This window comes from Schistocerca nitens, chromosome 4 (genome assembly GCF_023898315.1).
Source record: "Schistocerca nitens isolate TAMUIC-IGC-003100 chromosome 4, iqSchNite1.1, whole genome shotgun sequence".
In the NCBI taxonomy this organism is placed as follows: Eukaryota; Metazoa; Arthropoda; class Insecta; order Orthoptera; family Acrididae; genus Schistocerca; species Schistocerca nitens.
Window position 1 is genome coordinate 13,774,837 of NC_064617.1, and position 16,014 is coordinate 13,790,850.

Consider the following 16,014-nt stretch of genomic DNA (forward strand, 5'->3'; position numbering starts at 1 on the left):
TGTCGGCATTGTGTCTCTTACATTTAATTCCGATGCAATATCTGTGTTTCATCGTCAATGGGAAGGTCCAAGGGATAGAGTAAACCTGCAGAGGTGCATCGGAATGTAAAACAGGTGACACAGGAAACGCTCAAACATAGACAGTAGGAAGACTCAGTCTTCCTGTACTTAAGTAGGCATTGTGTCTCTTATATTTAATTCCGATGCAATTTCTGTGTTTCACCATCAAAGGGAAGGTCCAAGTGATACAGTAAACCTGCAGAGGTGCTTCGGAATGTAAAACTGGTGACACAGGAAACGCTCGAAACATAGACAGTAGGAAGACTCAGTCTTCCTGTACTTAAGTCAGCATTGTGTCTCTTATATTTAATTCCGATGCAATTTCTGTGTTTCATCGTCAATGGGAAGGTCCAAGGGATACAGTAAACCCTGCAGAGATGCATCGAAATCTAAAACTGGTGACACAGTAAAAGCTCAAAACATAGACCCTAAGAAGACTGAGTTTTCTTGTACTTAAGTCGGCATTGTGTCTCTTATATTTAATTCCGATGAAATTTCTGTGTTTCATCGTCAATGGGAAGGTCCAAGGGATACAGTAAACGTGCAGAGGAGCTTCGGAATGTAAAACTAGTGACACAGGAAACACTCAAAACATAAACAGTAGGAAGACTCAGTCTTCCTGTTCTTAAGCCGGCATTATGTCTCTTATATTTAATTCCGATGCTATTTCTGTGTTTTATCGCCACCGTAAAGGTCCAATGGATACAGTAAACCTGCAGAGGTGCATCGGAATGTAAAACTGGTGAGACAGGAAACGCTCAAAACATAGACAGTAGGAAGACTCAGTATTCCTGTACTTAAGTCGGCATTGTGTCTCTTATATTTAATTCCGAAGCAATTTCTGTGTTTCATCGTCACTGTGAAGGTCCAAGTGATACAGTACACCTGCAGAGGTGCATTTGAATGTAAAACTGTTGACACAGGAAACGCTCAAAACATAGACAGTAGGAAGACTCAGTCTTCCTGTTCTTAAGTCGGCATTGTGCCTCTAATATTTAATTCCGAAGCAATTTCTGTGTTTCATCGTCAATGGGAAGATCCAAGGAATACAGTAAACCTGCAGAGGTGCATCGGAATGTAAAACTGATGACACAGGAAACGCTCAAAACATAGACAGTAGGAAGACTCAGTCTTCCTGTACTTAAGTGCGCATTGTGCCTCTTATATTTAATTCCGATGCAATTTCTATGTGTCATCGACAATGGGAAAATGCAAGGCATACATTAAACCTGTAGAGATGCCTCGGAATGTAAAACTGGTGACACAGGAAACGCTCTAAACATAGACCCTAAGAAGACTCAGTTTCCTGGTACTTAAGTCGGCATTGTGCCTCTTATATTTAATTACGATGCAATTTCTGTGTTTCATCGTCAATGAAAAGGTCCAAGGGATACAGTAAACGTGCAGAGGAGCTTCGGAATGAAAAACTAGTGACATAGGAAACGCTCAAAACATAGACAGCAGGAAGACTCAGTCTTCCTGTTCTTAAGTCGGCATTGTGTCTCTTATATTTAATTCCGATGCAATTTCTGTGTTTCACCGTCAATGGGAAGGTCCAAGTGATACAGTAAACCTGCAGAGGTGCATCGGAATGTAAAACTGGTGAGACAGGAAACGCTCAAAGCATAGAGAGTAGGAAGACTCAGTCTTCCTGTACTTAAGTCGGCATTGTGTCTCTCATACTTAATTACGATGCAACTTCTGTGTTTCACCGTCAATGGGAAGGTCCAAGGGATACAGTAAACCTGCACAGGTGCGTCGTAACGTAAAACTGGTGACACAGGAAACGCTCAAAACATAGACCGTAAAAAGACTCAGTTTTCTTGTACTTAAGTCGGCGATCTGCCTCTTATGTTTAATTCAGATGCAATTTATGTGTTTCATTGTCAATGGGAAGGTACAATGGATACAGTAAACCTGCAGAGGGGCATCGGAATGTAAAACTGGTGACACAGGAAACGCTCAAAACATAGATAGTAGGAAGACTCAGTCTGCCTGTACTTAAGTCTGCATTGTGTCTGTTATATTTAATTTCGATGCAATTTCTGTGTTTCATCGCCACTGTGAAGGTCCAATGGATACAGTAAACCTGCAGAGGTGCATCAGAATGTAAAACTGGTGACACAAGAAACGCTCAAAACATAGACAGTAGGAAGACTCAGTCTTCCAGTACTTAAGTCGGCATTGTGTCTCTTATATTTAATTCCGAAGCAATTTCTGTGTTTCATCGTCAATGGGAAGGTCCAAGGGATACAGTAAACCTGCAGAGATGCATCGGAATGTAAAACTGGTGACACAGGAAGCGCTCATAACATAGACCCTAAGAAGTCTCAGTTTTCTTGTACTTAAGTCGGCATTGTGTCTTTTATATTTAATTCCGATGCAATTTCTGTGTTTCATCGTAACTGTGAAGGTCCAAGGGATACAGTAATCCTGCAGAGGTGCGTCGGAATGTAAAACTGATGACACAGGAAAGGCTCAAAACATAGACAGTAAGAAGACTCAGTCTTCCTGTACTTATGTCGGCATTGTGTCTCTTACATTTAATTCCGATGCAATATCTGTGTTTCATCGTCAATGGGAAGGTCCAAGGGATAGAGTAAACCTGCAGAGGTGCATCGGAATGTAAAACAGGTGACACAGGAAACGCTCAAACATAGACAGTAGGAAGACTCAGTCTTCCTGTACTTAAGTAGGCATTGTGTCTCTTATATTTAATTCCGATGCAATTTCTGTGTTTCACCATCAAAGGGAAGGTCCAAGGGATACAGTAAACCTGCAGAGATGCATCGGAATGTAAAACTGGTGACACAGGAAGCGCTCATAACATAGACCCTAAGAAGTCTCAGTTTTCTTGTACTTAAGTCGGCATTGTGTCTTTTATATTTAATTCCGATGCAATTTCTGTGTTTCATCGTAACTGTGAAGGTCCAAGGGATACAGTAATCCTGCAGAGGTGCGTCGGAATGTAAAACTGATGACACAGGAAAGGCTCAAAACATAGACAGTAAGAAGACTCAGTCTTCCTGTACTTATGTCGGCATTGTGTCTCTTACATTTAATTCCGATGCAATTTCTGTGTCTCATCGTCACTGTGAGGGTCGAAGGGATACAGTAATCCTGCAGAGGTGCATCGGAATGTAAAACTGATGACACAGGAAAGGCTCAAACCATAGACAGTAAGAAGACTCAGTCTTCCTGTACATAAGGCGGCATTGTGTCTCTTACATTTAATTCCGATGCAATACCTGTGTTTCATCGTCAATGGGAAGGTCCAAGGGATACAGTACACCTGCAGAGGGGCATCGGAATGTAAAACTGATGACACAGATAACGCTCAAAACATAGACAGTAAGAAGACTCAGTCTTCCTGTACTTAAGTCTGCATTGTGCCTCTTATATTTAATTCCGATGCAATTTCTGTGTTTCATCGTCAATGGGAAGGTCCAAGGGATACAGTAAACCCTGCAGAGATGCATCGAAATCTAAAACTGGTGACACAGTAAAAGCTCAAAACATAGACCCTAAGAAGACTGAGTTTTCTTGTACTTAAGTCGGCATTGTGTCTCTTATATTTAATTCCGATGAAATTTCTGTGTTTCATCGTCAATGGGAAGGTCCAAGGGATACAGTAAACGTGCAGAGGAGCTTCGGAATGTAAAACTAGTGACACAGGAAACACTCAAAACATAAACAGTAGGAAGACTCAGTCTTCCTGTTCTTAAGCCGGCATTATGTCTCTTATATTTAATTCCGATGCAATTTCTGTGTTTTATCGCCACCGTAAAGGTCCAATGGATACAGTAAACCTGCAGAGGTGCATCGGAATGTAAAACTGGTGAGACAGGAAACGCTCAAAACATAGACAGTAGGAAGACTCAGTATTCCTGTACTTAAGTCGGCATTGTGTCCCTTATATTTAATTCCGAAGCAATTTCTGTGTTTCATCGTCACTGTGAAGGTCCAAGTGATACAGTACACCTGCAGAGGTGCATTTGAATGTATAACTGTTGACACAGGAAACGCTCAAAACATAGACAGTAGGAAGACTCAGTCTTCGTGTTCTTAAGTCGGAATTGTGCCTCAAATATTTAATTCCGAAGCAATTTCTGTGTTTCATCGTCAATGGGAAGATCCAAGGAATACAGTAAACCTGCAGAGGTGCATCGGAATGTAAAACTGATGACACAGGAAACGCTCAAAACATAGACAGTAGGAAGACTCAGTCTTCCTGTACTTAAGTGCGCATTGTGCCTCATATATTTAATTCCGATGCAATTTCTGTGTGTCATCGACAATGGGAAAATGCAAGGCATACATTAAACCTGCAGAGATGCCTCGGAATGTAAAACTGGTGACACAGGAAACGCTCTAAACATAGACCCTAAGAAGACTCAGTTTCCTGGTACTTAAGTCGGCATTGTGCCTCTTATATTTAATTACGATGCAATTTCTGTGTTTCATCGTCAATGAAAAGGTCCAAGGGATACAGTAAACGTGCAGAGGAGCTTCGGAATGAAAAACTAGTGACATAGGAAACGCTCAAAACATAGACAGCAGGAAGACTCAGTCTTCCTGTTCTTAAGTCGGCATTGTGTCTCTTATATTTAATTCCGATGCAATTTCTGTGTTTCACCGTCAATGGGAAGGTCCAAGTGATACAGTAAACCTGCAGAGGTGCTTCAGAATGTAAAACTGGTGACACAGGAAACGCTCAAAACATAGACAGTAGGAAGACTCAGTCTTCCTGTACTTAAGTCTGCATTGTGTCTCTTATATTTAATTCCGATGCAATTTCTGTGCTTCATCATCACTGTGAGGGTCGAAGGCATACAATAATCCTGCAGAGGTGCATCGGAATGTAAAACTGATGACACAGGAAAGGCTCAAAACATAGACAGTAAGGAGACTCAGTCCTCCAGTACTTAAGACGGCATTGTGTCTCTTACATTTAATTCCGATGCAATATCTGCGTTTCATCGTCAATGGGAAGGTCCAATGGATACAGTAAACCTGCAGAGGTGCATAGGAATGTAAAACTGATGACGCAGGAAACGCTCAAAACATAGACAGTAGGAAGACTCAGTCTTACTGTACTTAAGTCGGCATTGTGTCTCTTATATTTAATTCCGATGCAATATCTGTGTTTCATCGTCAATGGGAAGGTCCAATGGATACAGTAAACCTGCAGAGGTGCATAGGAATGTAAAACTGGTGACACAGGAAGCGCCCAAAACATGGACAGTAGGAAGACTCAGTCTTACTGTACTTCTGTCAGCATTGTGCCTCTTATATTTAATTCCGACGCCATTTCTGTGTTTCACCGTCAATGGGAAGGTCCAAGGGATACAGTACACCTGCAGAGGTGCATCGGAATGTAAAACTGATGACACAGGAAACGCTCAAAACATAGACAGTAAGAAGACTCTGTATTCCTGTACTTAAGTCGGCATTGTGCCTCTTATATTTAACTCCGATGCAATTTCTGTGTTTCATCGTCAATGGGAAGGTCCAAGGGATACAGTAAACCTGCAGAGGTGCATCGGAATGTAAAACTGGTGACACAGGAAACGCTCAAAACATAGACCCTAAGAAGACTCAGTTTTCTTGTACTTAAGTCGGCATTGTGTCTCTTATATTTAATTCCGATGCAATTTCTGTTTTTCATCGTCAATGGGAAGCTCCAAGGGATACTGTAAACGTGCAGGGGAGCTTCGGAATGTAAAATTAGTGACACAGGAAACGCTCAAAGCATAGAGAGTAGGAAGACTTAGTCTTCCTGTACTTAAGTCGGCATTGTGTCTCTCATACTTAATTACGATGCAACTTCTGTGTTTCACCGTCAATGGGAAGGTCCAAGGGATACAGTAAACCTGCACAGGTGCGTCGTAACGTAAAACTGGTGACACAGGAATCGCTCAAAACATAGACCGTAAAAAGACTCAGTTTTCTTGTTCTTAAGTCGGCGATCTGCCTCTTATGTTTAATTCAGATGCAATTTATGTGTTTTATTGTCAATGGGAAGGTACAATCGATACAGTAAACCTGCAGAGGGGCATCGGAATGTAAAACTCGTGACACAGGAAACGCTCAAAACATAGATAGTAGGAAGACTCAGTCTGCCTGTACTTAAGTCTGCATTGTGTCTGTTATATTTAATTTCGATGCAATTTCTGTGTTTCATCGCCACTGTGAAGGTCCAATGGATACAGTAAACCTGCAGAGGTGCATCAGAATGTAAAACTGGTGACACAAGAAACGCTCAAAACATAGACAGTAGGAAGACTCAGCCTTCCAGTACTTAAGTCGGCATTGTGTCTCTTATATTTAATTCCGATGCAATTTCTGTGTTTCATCGTCAATGGGAAGGTCCAAGGGATACAGTAAACCTGCAGAGATGCATCGGAATGTAAAACTGGTGACACAGGAAGCGCTCATAACATAGACACTAAGAAGTCTCAGTTTTCTTGTACTTAAGTCGGCATTGTGTCTTTTATATTTAATTCCGATGCAATTTCTGTGTTTCATCGTAACTGTGAAGGTCCAAGGGATACAGTAATCCTACAGAGGTGCATCGGAATGTAAAACTGATGACACAGGAGAGGCTCAAAACATAGACAGTAAGAAGACTCAGTCTTCCTGTACTTATGTCGGCATTGTGTCTCTTACATTTAATTCCGATGCAATATCTGCGTTTCATCGTCAATGGGAAGGTCCAAGGGATACAGTAAACCTGCAGAGGTGCATCGGAATGTAAAACAGGTGACACAGGAAACGCTCAAACATAGACAGTAGGAAGACTCAGTCTTCCTGTACTTAAGTCGGCATTGTGTCTCTTATATTTAATTCCGATGCAATTTCTGTGTTTCACCATCAAAGGGAAGGTCCAAGTGATACAGTAAACCTGCAGAGGTGCTTCGGAATGTAAAACTGGTGACACAGGAAACGCTCGAATCATAGACAGTAGGAAGACTCAGTCTTCCTGTACTTAAGTCAGCATTGTGTCTCTTATATTTAATTCCGATGCAATTTCTGTGTTTCATCGTCACTGTGAGGGTCGAAGGGATACAGTACACCTGCAGAGGGGCATCGGAATGTAAAACTGATGACACAGGTAACGCTCAAAGCATAGACAGTAAGAAGACTCAGTCTTCCTGTACTTAAGTCTGCATTGTGCCTCTTATATTTAATTCCGATGCAGTTTCTGTGTTTCATCGTCAATGGGAAGGTCCAAGGGATACAGTAAACCCTGCAGAGATGCATCGAAATCTAAAACTGGTGACACAGTAAAAGCTCAAAACATAGACCCTAAGAAGACTCAGTTTTCTTGTACTTAAGTCGGCATTGTGTCTCTTATATTTAATTCCGATGAAATTTCTGTGTTTCATTGTCAATGGGAAGGTCCAAGGGATACAGTAAACGTGCAGAGGAGCTTCGGAATGTAAAACTAGTGACACAGGAAACACTCAAAACATAAACAGTAGGAAGACTCAGTCTTCCTGTTCTTAAGCCGGCATTATGTCTCTTATATTTAATTCCGATGCAATTTCTGTGTTTTATCGCCACCGTAAAGGTCCAATGGATACAGTAAACCTGCAGAGGTGCATCGGAATGTAAAACTGTTGAGACAGGAAACGCTCAAAACATAGACAGTAGGAAGACTCAGTATTCCTGTACTTAAGTCGGCATTGTGTCTCTTATATTTAATTCCGAAGCAATTTCTGTGTTTCATCGTCACTGTGAAGGTCCAAGTGATACAGTACACCTGCAGAGGTGCATCTGAATGTAAAACTGTTGACACAGGAAACGCTCAAAACATAGACAGTAGGCAGACTCAGTCTTCGTGTTCTTAAGTCGGCATTGTGCCTCTAATATTTATTTCCGAAGCAATTTCTGTGTTTCATCGTCAATGGGAAGATCCAAGGAATACAGTAAACCTGCAGAGGTGCATCGGAATGTAAAACTGATGACACAGGAAACGCTCAAAACATAGACAGTAGGAAGACTCAGTCTTCCTGTACTTAAGTGCGCATTGTGCCTCTTATATTTAATTCCGATGCAATTTCTGTGTGTCATCGACAATGGGAAAATGCAAGGCATACATTAAACCTGCAGAGATGCCTCGGAATGTAAAACTGGTGACACAGGAAACGCTCTAAACATAGACCCTAAGAAGACTCAGTTTCCTGGTACTTAAGTCGGCATTGTGTCTCTTATATTTAATTACGATGCAATTTCTGTGTTTCATCGTCAATGAAAAGGTCCAAGGGATACAGTAAACGTGCAGAGGAGCTTCGGAATGTAAAACTAGTGACATAGGAAACGCTCAAAACATAGACAGCAGGAAGACTCAGTCTTCCTGTTCTTAAGTCGGCATTGTGTCTCTTATATTTAATTCCGATGCAATTTCTGTGTTTCACCGTCAATGGGAAGGTCCAAGTGATACAGTAAACCTGCAGAGGTGCTTCAGAATGTAAAACTGGTGACACAGGAAACGCTCAAAACATAGACAGTAGGAAGACTCAGTCTTCCTGTACTTAAGTCTGCATTGTGTCTCTTATATTTAATTCCGATGCAATTTCTGTGCTTCATCATCACTGTGAGGGTCGAAGGGATACAATAATCCTGCAGAGGTGCATCGGAATGTAAAACTGATGACACAGGAAAGGCTCAAAACATAGACAGTAAGGAGACTCAGTCTTCCAGTACTTAAGGTGGCATTGTGTCTCTTACATTTAATTCCGATGCAATATCTGTGTTTCATCGTCAATGGGAAGGTCCAATGGATACAGTAAACCTGCCGAGGTGCATAGGAATGTAAAACTGGTGACACAGGAAGCGCCCAAAACATGGACAGTAGGAAGACTCAGTCTTACTGTATTTCTGTCAGCATTGTGCCTCTTATATTTAATTCCGATGCAATTTCTGTGTTTCACCGTCAATGGGAAGGTCCAAGGGATACAGTACACCTGCAGAGGTGCATCGGAATGTAAAACTGATGACACAGGGAACGCTCAAAACATAGACAGTAAGAAGACTCTGTATTCCTGTACTTAAGTCGGCATTGTGCCTCTTATATTTAACTCCGATGCAATTTCTGTGTTTCATCGTCAATGGGAAGCTCCAAGGGATACAGTAAACCTGCAGAGGTGCATCGGAATGTAAAACTGGTGACACAGGAAACGCTCAAAACATAGACCCTAAGAAGACTCAGTTTTCTTGTACTTAAGTCGGCATTGTGTCTCTTATATTTAATTCCGATGCAATTTCTGTTTTTCATCGTCAATGGGAAGGTCCAAGGGATACTGTAAACGTGCAGGGGAGCTTCGGAATGTAAAATTAGTGACACAGGAAACGCTCAAAGCATAGAGAGTAGGAAGACTCAGTCTTCCTGTACTTAAGTCGGCATTGTGTCTCTCATACTTAATTACGATGCAACTTCTGTGTTTCACCGTCAATGGGAAGGTCCAAGGGATACAGTAAACCTGCACAGGTGCGTCGTAACGTAAAACTGGTGACACAGGAAACGCTCAAAACATAGACCGTAAAAAGACTCAGTTTTCTTGTACTTAAGTCGGCGATCTGCCTCTTATGTTTAATTCAGATGCAATTTATGTGTTTCATTGTCAATGGGAAGGTACAATGGATACAGTAAACCTGCAGAGGGGCATCGGAATGTAAAACTGGTGACACAGGAAACGCTCAAAACATAGGTAGTAGGAAGACTCAGTCTGCCTGTACTTAAGTCTGCATTGTGTCTGTTATATTTAATTTCGATGCAATTTCTGTGTTTCATCGCCACTGTGAAGGTCCAATGGATACAGTAAACCTGCAGAGGTGCATCAGAATGTAAAACTGGTGACACAAGAAACGCTCAAAACATAGACAGTAGGAAGACTCAGTCTTCCAGTACTTAAGTCGGCATTGTGTCTCTTATATTTAATTCCGATGCAATTTCTGTGTTTCATCGTCAATGGGAAGGTCCAAGGGATACAGTAAACCTGCAGAGATGCATCGGAATGTAAAACTGATGACACAGGAAAGGCTCAAAACATAGACAGTAAGAAGACTCAGTCTTCCTGTACTTATGTCGGCATTGTGTCTCTTACATTTAATTCCGATGCAATATCTGTGTTTCATCGTCAATGGGACGGTCCAAGGGATACAGTAAACCTGCAGAGGTGCATCGGAATGTAAAACTGGTGACACAGGAACGCTCAAAGCATAGAGAGTAGGAAGACTCAGTCTTCCTGTTCTTGAGGCATCATTGTGTCCTTAATATTTTATTCCGAAGCAATTTCTGTGTTTCATCGTCAATGGGAAGCTCCAAGGAATACAGTAAACCTGCAGAGGTGCATCGGAATGTAAAACTGATGACACAGGAAACGCTCAAAACATAGACAGTAGGAAGACTCAGTCTTCCTGTACTTAAGTGCGCATTGTGCCTCTTATATTTAATTTCGATGTAATTTCTGTGTTTCATCGTCAATGGGAAGGTCCAAGGGATACAGTACACCTGCAGAGGGGCATCGGAATGTAAAACTGATGACACAGGTAACGTTCAAAGCATAGACAGTAAGAAGACTCAGTCTTCCTGTACTTAAGTCTGCATTGTGCCTCTTATATTTAATTCCGATGCAATTTCTGTGTTTCATCGTCAATGGGAAGGTCCAAGGGATACAGTAAACCCTGCAGAGATGCATCGAAATCTAAAACTGGTGACACAGTAAAAGCTCAAAACTTAGACCCTAAGAAGACTCAGTTTTCTTGTACTTAAGTCGGCATTGTGTCTCTTATATTTAATTCCGATGAAATTTCTGTGTTTCATCGTCAATGGGAAGGTCCAATGGATACAGTAAACCTGCCGAGGTGCATTGGAATGTAAAACTGGTGACACAGGAAGCGCCCAAAACATGGACAGTAGGAAGACTCAGTCTTACTGTATTTCTGTCAGCATTGTGCCTCTTATATTTAATTCCGATGCAATTTCTGTGTTTCACCGTCAATGGGAAGGTCCAAGGGATACAGTACACCTGCAGAGGTGCATCGGAATGTAAAACTGATGACACAGGAAACGCTCAAAACATAGACAGTAAGAAGACTCTGTATTCCTGTACTTAAGTCGGCATTGTGCCTCTTATATTTAACTCCGATGCAATTTCTGTGTTTCATCGTCAATGGGAAGCTCCAAGGGATACAGTAAACCTGCAGAGGTGCATCGGAATGTAAAACTGGTGACACAGGAAACGCTCAAAACATAGACCCTAAGAAGACTCAGTTTTCTTGTACTTAAGTCGGCATTGTGTCTCTTATATTTAATTCCGATGCAATTTCTGTTTTTCATCGTCAATGGGAAGGTCCAAGGGATACTGTAAACGTGCAGGGGAGCTTCGGAATGTAAAATTAGTGACACAGGAAACGCTCAAAGCATAGAGAGTAGGAAGACGCAGTCTTCCTGTACTTAAGTCGGCATTGTGTCTCTCATACTTAATTACGATGCAACTTCTGTGTTTCACCGTCAATGGGAAGGTCCAAGGGATACAGTAAACCTGCACAGGTGCGTCGTAACGTAAAACTGGTGACACAGGAAACGCTCAAAACATAGACCGTAAAAAGACTCAGTTTTCTTGTACTTAAGTCGGCGATCTGCCTCTTATGTTTAATTCAGATGCAATTTATGTGTTTCATTGTCAATGGGAAGGTACAATGGATACAGTAAACCTGCAGAGGGGCATCGGAATGTAAAACTGGTGACACAGGAAACGCTCAAAACATAGGTAGTAGGAAGACTCAGTCTGCCTGTACTTAAGTCTGCATTGTGTCTGTTATATTTAATTTCGATGCAATTTCTGTGTTTCATCGCCACTGTGAAGGTCCAATGGATACAGTAAACCTGCAGAGGTGCATCAGAATGTAAAACTGGTGACACAAGAAACGCTCAAAACATAGACAGTAGGAAGACTCAGTCTTCCAGTACTTAAGTCGGCATTGTGTCTCTTATATTTAATTCCGATGCAATTTCTGTGTTTCATCGTCAATGGGAAGGTCCAAGGGATACAGTAAACCTGCAGAGATGCATCGGAATGTAAAACTGGTGACACAGGAAGCGCTCATAACATAGACCCTAAGAAGTCTCAGTTTTCTAGTACTTAAGTCGGCATTGTGTCTTTTATATTTAATTCCGATGCAATTTCTGTGTTTCATCGTAACTGTGAAGGTCCAAGGGATACAGTAATCCTGCAGAGGTGCATCGGAATGTAAAACTGATGACACAGGAAAGGCTCAAAACATAGACAGTAAGAAGACTCAGTCTTCCTGTACTTATGTCGGCATTGTGTCTCTTACATTTAATTCCGATGCAATATCTGTGTTTCATCGTCAATGGGACGGTCCAAGGGATACAGTAAACCTGCAGAGGTGCATCGGAATGTAAAACTGGTGACACAGGAACGCTCAAAGCATAGAGAGTAGGAAGACTCAGTCTTCCTGTTCTTGAGGCATCATTGTGTCCTTAATATTTTATTCCGAAGCAATTTCTGTGTTTCATCGTCAATGGGGAGCTCCAAGGAATACAGTAAACCTGCAGAGGTGCATCGGAATGTAAAACTGATGACACAGGAAACGCTCAAAACATAGACAGTAGGAAGACTCAGTCTTCCTGTACTTAAGTGCGCATTGTGCCTCTTATATTTAATTTCGATGTAATTTCTGTGTTTCATCGTCAATGGGAAGGTCCAAGGGATACAGTACACCTGCAGAGGGGCATCGGAATGTAAAACTGATGACACAGGTAACGTTCAAAGCATAGACAGTAAGAAGACTCAGTCTTCCTGTACTTAAGTCTGCATTGTGCCTCTTATATTTAATTCCGATGCAATTTCTGTGTTTCATCGTCAATGGGAAGGTCCAAGGGATACAGTAAACCCTGCAGAGATGCATCGAAATCTAAAACTGGTGACACAGTAAAAGCTCAAAACTTAGACCCTAAGAAGACTCAGTTTTCTTGTACTTAAGTCGGCATTGTGTCTCTTATATTTAATTCCGATGAAATTTCTGTGTTTCATCGTCAATGGGAAGGTCCAAAGGATACAGTAAACGTGCAGATGAGCTTCGGAATGTAAAACTAGTGACACAGGAAACACTCAAAACATAAACAGTAGGAAGACTCAGTCTTCCTGTTCTTATGTCGGCATCATGTCTCTTATATTTAATTCCGATGCAATTTCTGTGTTTTATCGCCACCGTAAAGGTCCAATGGATACAGTAAACCTGCAGAGGTGCATCGGAATGTAAAACTGGTGAGACAGGAAACGCTCAAAACATAGACAGTAGGAAGACTCAGTCTCCCTGTACTTAAGTTGGCAATGTGTCCCTTATATTTAATTCCGATGCAATTTCTGAGTTTCATCGTCACTATGAAGGTCCAAGGGATACAGTAAATCTGCAGTGGTGCATCGGAATGTAAAACTGATGACACAGGAAAGGCTCAAAACATAGACAGTAAGAAGACTCAGTCTTCCTGTACTTAAGTCGGCATTGTGTCTCTTACTTTTAATTTCGATGCAATTTCTGTGTTTCATCGCCACTGTAAAGGTCCAATGGATACAGTAAACCTGCAGAAGTGCATCTGAATGTAAAACTGGTGACACAGGAAACGCTCAAATCATAGACAGTAGGAAGACTCAGTCTTCCTGTACTTAAGTCGGCATTGTGTCTCTTATATTTAATTCCGATGCAATTTCTGTGTTTCATCGTCAATGGGAAAGTCCGAGGGATACAGTAAACCTGCAGAGGTGCATCGGAATGTAAAACTGATGACACATTAGACGCTCAAAACGTAGACAGTAGGAGGACTCAGTCTTCCTGTACTTAAGTGGGCATCGTGCCTCATATTTAATTCCGATGCAATTTCTGTGTTTCATCGTCAATTGGAAGGTACAAGGGATACAGTAAACCTGCAGAGATGCATCGGAATGTAAAACTGGTGACACAGGAAACGCTCAAAGCATAGAGAGTAGGAAGATTCAGTCTTCCTGTTCTTGAGGCTTCATTGTGTCTCTAATATTTTATTCCGAAGCAATATCTGTGTATCATCGTGAATGGGAAGCTCCAAGGAATACAGTAAACCTGCAGAGGTGCTTCGGAATGTAAAACTGGTGACACAGGAAACGCTCAAAACATAGACAGTAGGAAGAATCAGTCTTCCGGTACTTAAGTCTGCATTGTGTCTCTTAAATTTAATTCCGATGCAATATCTGTGTTTCATCGTCACTGTGAAGGTCCAAGGGATACAGTAAACCTGCAGAGGTGGATCGGAATGTAAAACTGGTGACACAGGAAACGCTCAAAGCATAGAGAGTAGGAAGATTCAGTCTTCCTGTTCTTGAGGCTTCATTGTGTCTCTAATATTTTATTCCGAAGCAATATCTGTGTATCATCGTGAATGGGAAGCTCCAAGGAATACAGTAAACCTGCAGAGGTGCATCGGAATGTAAAACTGATGACACAAGAAACGCTCAAAACATAGACAGTAGGAATACTTAGTCGTCCTGTACTTAAGTGCACATTGTGACTCTTATATTTAATTTCGATGCAATTTCTGTGTTTCATCGACAATGGGAAAATCCAAGGCATACAGTAAACCTGCAGAGGTGCTTCGGAATGTAAAACTGGTGACACAGGAAACGCTCAAAACATAGACAGTAGGAAGACTCAGTCTTCCTGTACTTAAGTCGGCATTGTGTCTCTTATATTTAATTACGATGCAATTTCTGTGTTTCATCGTCAATGAAAAGGTCCAACGGATACAGTAAACGTGCAGCGGAGTTTCGGAATGTAAAACTAGTGTCACAGGAAACGCTCAAAACATAGACAGTAGGAAGACTCAGTCTTCCTGTTCTTAAGTCGGCATTGTGTCTCTTATATTTAATTCCGATGCAAATTCTGTGATTCACCGTCAATGGGAAGGTCCAAGTGATACAGTAAACCTGCAGAGGTGCTTCAGAATGTAAAACTGGTGACACAGGAAACGCTCAAAACATAGACAGTAGGAAGACTCAGTCTTCCTGTACTTAAGTCTGCATTGTGTCTCTTATATTTAATTCCGATGCAATTTCTGTGCTTCATCGTCACTGTGAGGGTCGAAGGGATACAGTAATCCTGCAGAGGTGCATCGGAATGTAAAACTGATGACACAGGAAAGGCTCAAAACATAGACAGTAAGAAGACTCAGTCTTCCTGTACTTAAGTCGGCATTGTGTCTCTTACATTTAATTCCGATGCAATATCTGTGTTTCATCGTCAATGGGAAGGTCCAAGGGATACAGTACACCTACAGAGGGGCATCGGAATGTAAAACTGATGACACAGGTAACCCTCAAAACATAGACAGTAAGAAGACTCAGTCGTCCTGTACTTAAGTCTGCATTGTGCCTCTTATATTTAATTCCGATTTAATATCTGTGTTTCATCGTCAATGGGAAGGTCCAAGGGATACAGTAAACCCTGTAGAGATGCATCGAAATCTAAAACTGGTGACACAGTAAAAGCTCAAAACATAGACCCTAAGAAGACTCAGTTTTCTTGTACTTAAGTCGGCATTGTGTCTCTTATATTTAAATCCGATGAAATTTCTGTGTTTCATCGTCAATGGGAAGGTCCAAGGGATACAGTAAACGTGCAGAGGAGCTTCAGAATGTAAAACTAGTGACACAGGAAACACTCAAAACATAAACAGTAGGAGGACTCAGTCTTCCTGTTCTTAAGTCGGCATTATGTCTCTTATCTTTAATTCCGATGCAATTTCTGTGTTTTATCGCCACCGTAAAGGTCCAATGGATACAGTAAACCTGCAGAGGTGCATGGGAATGTAAAACTGTTGAGACAGGAAACGCTCAAAACATAGACAGTAGGAAGACTCAGTCTCCCTGTTCTTAAGTTGGCATTGTGTCCCTT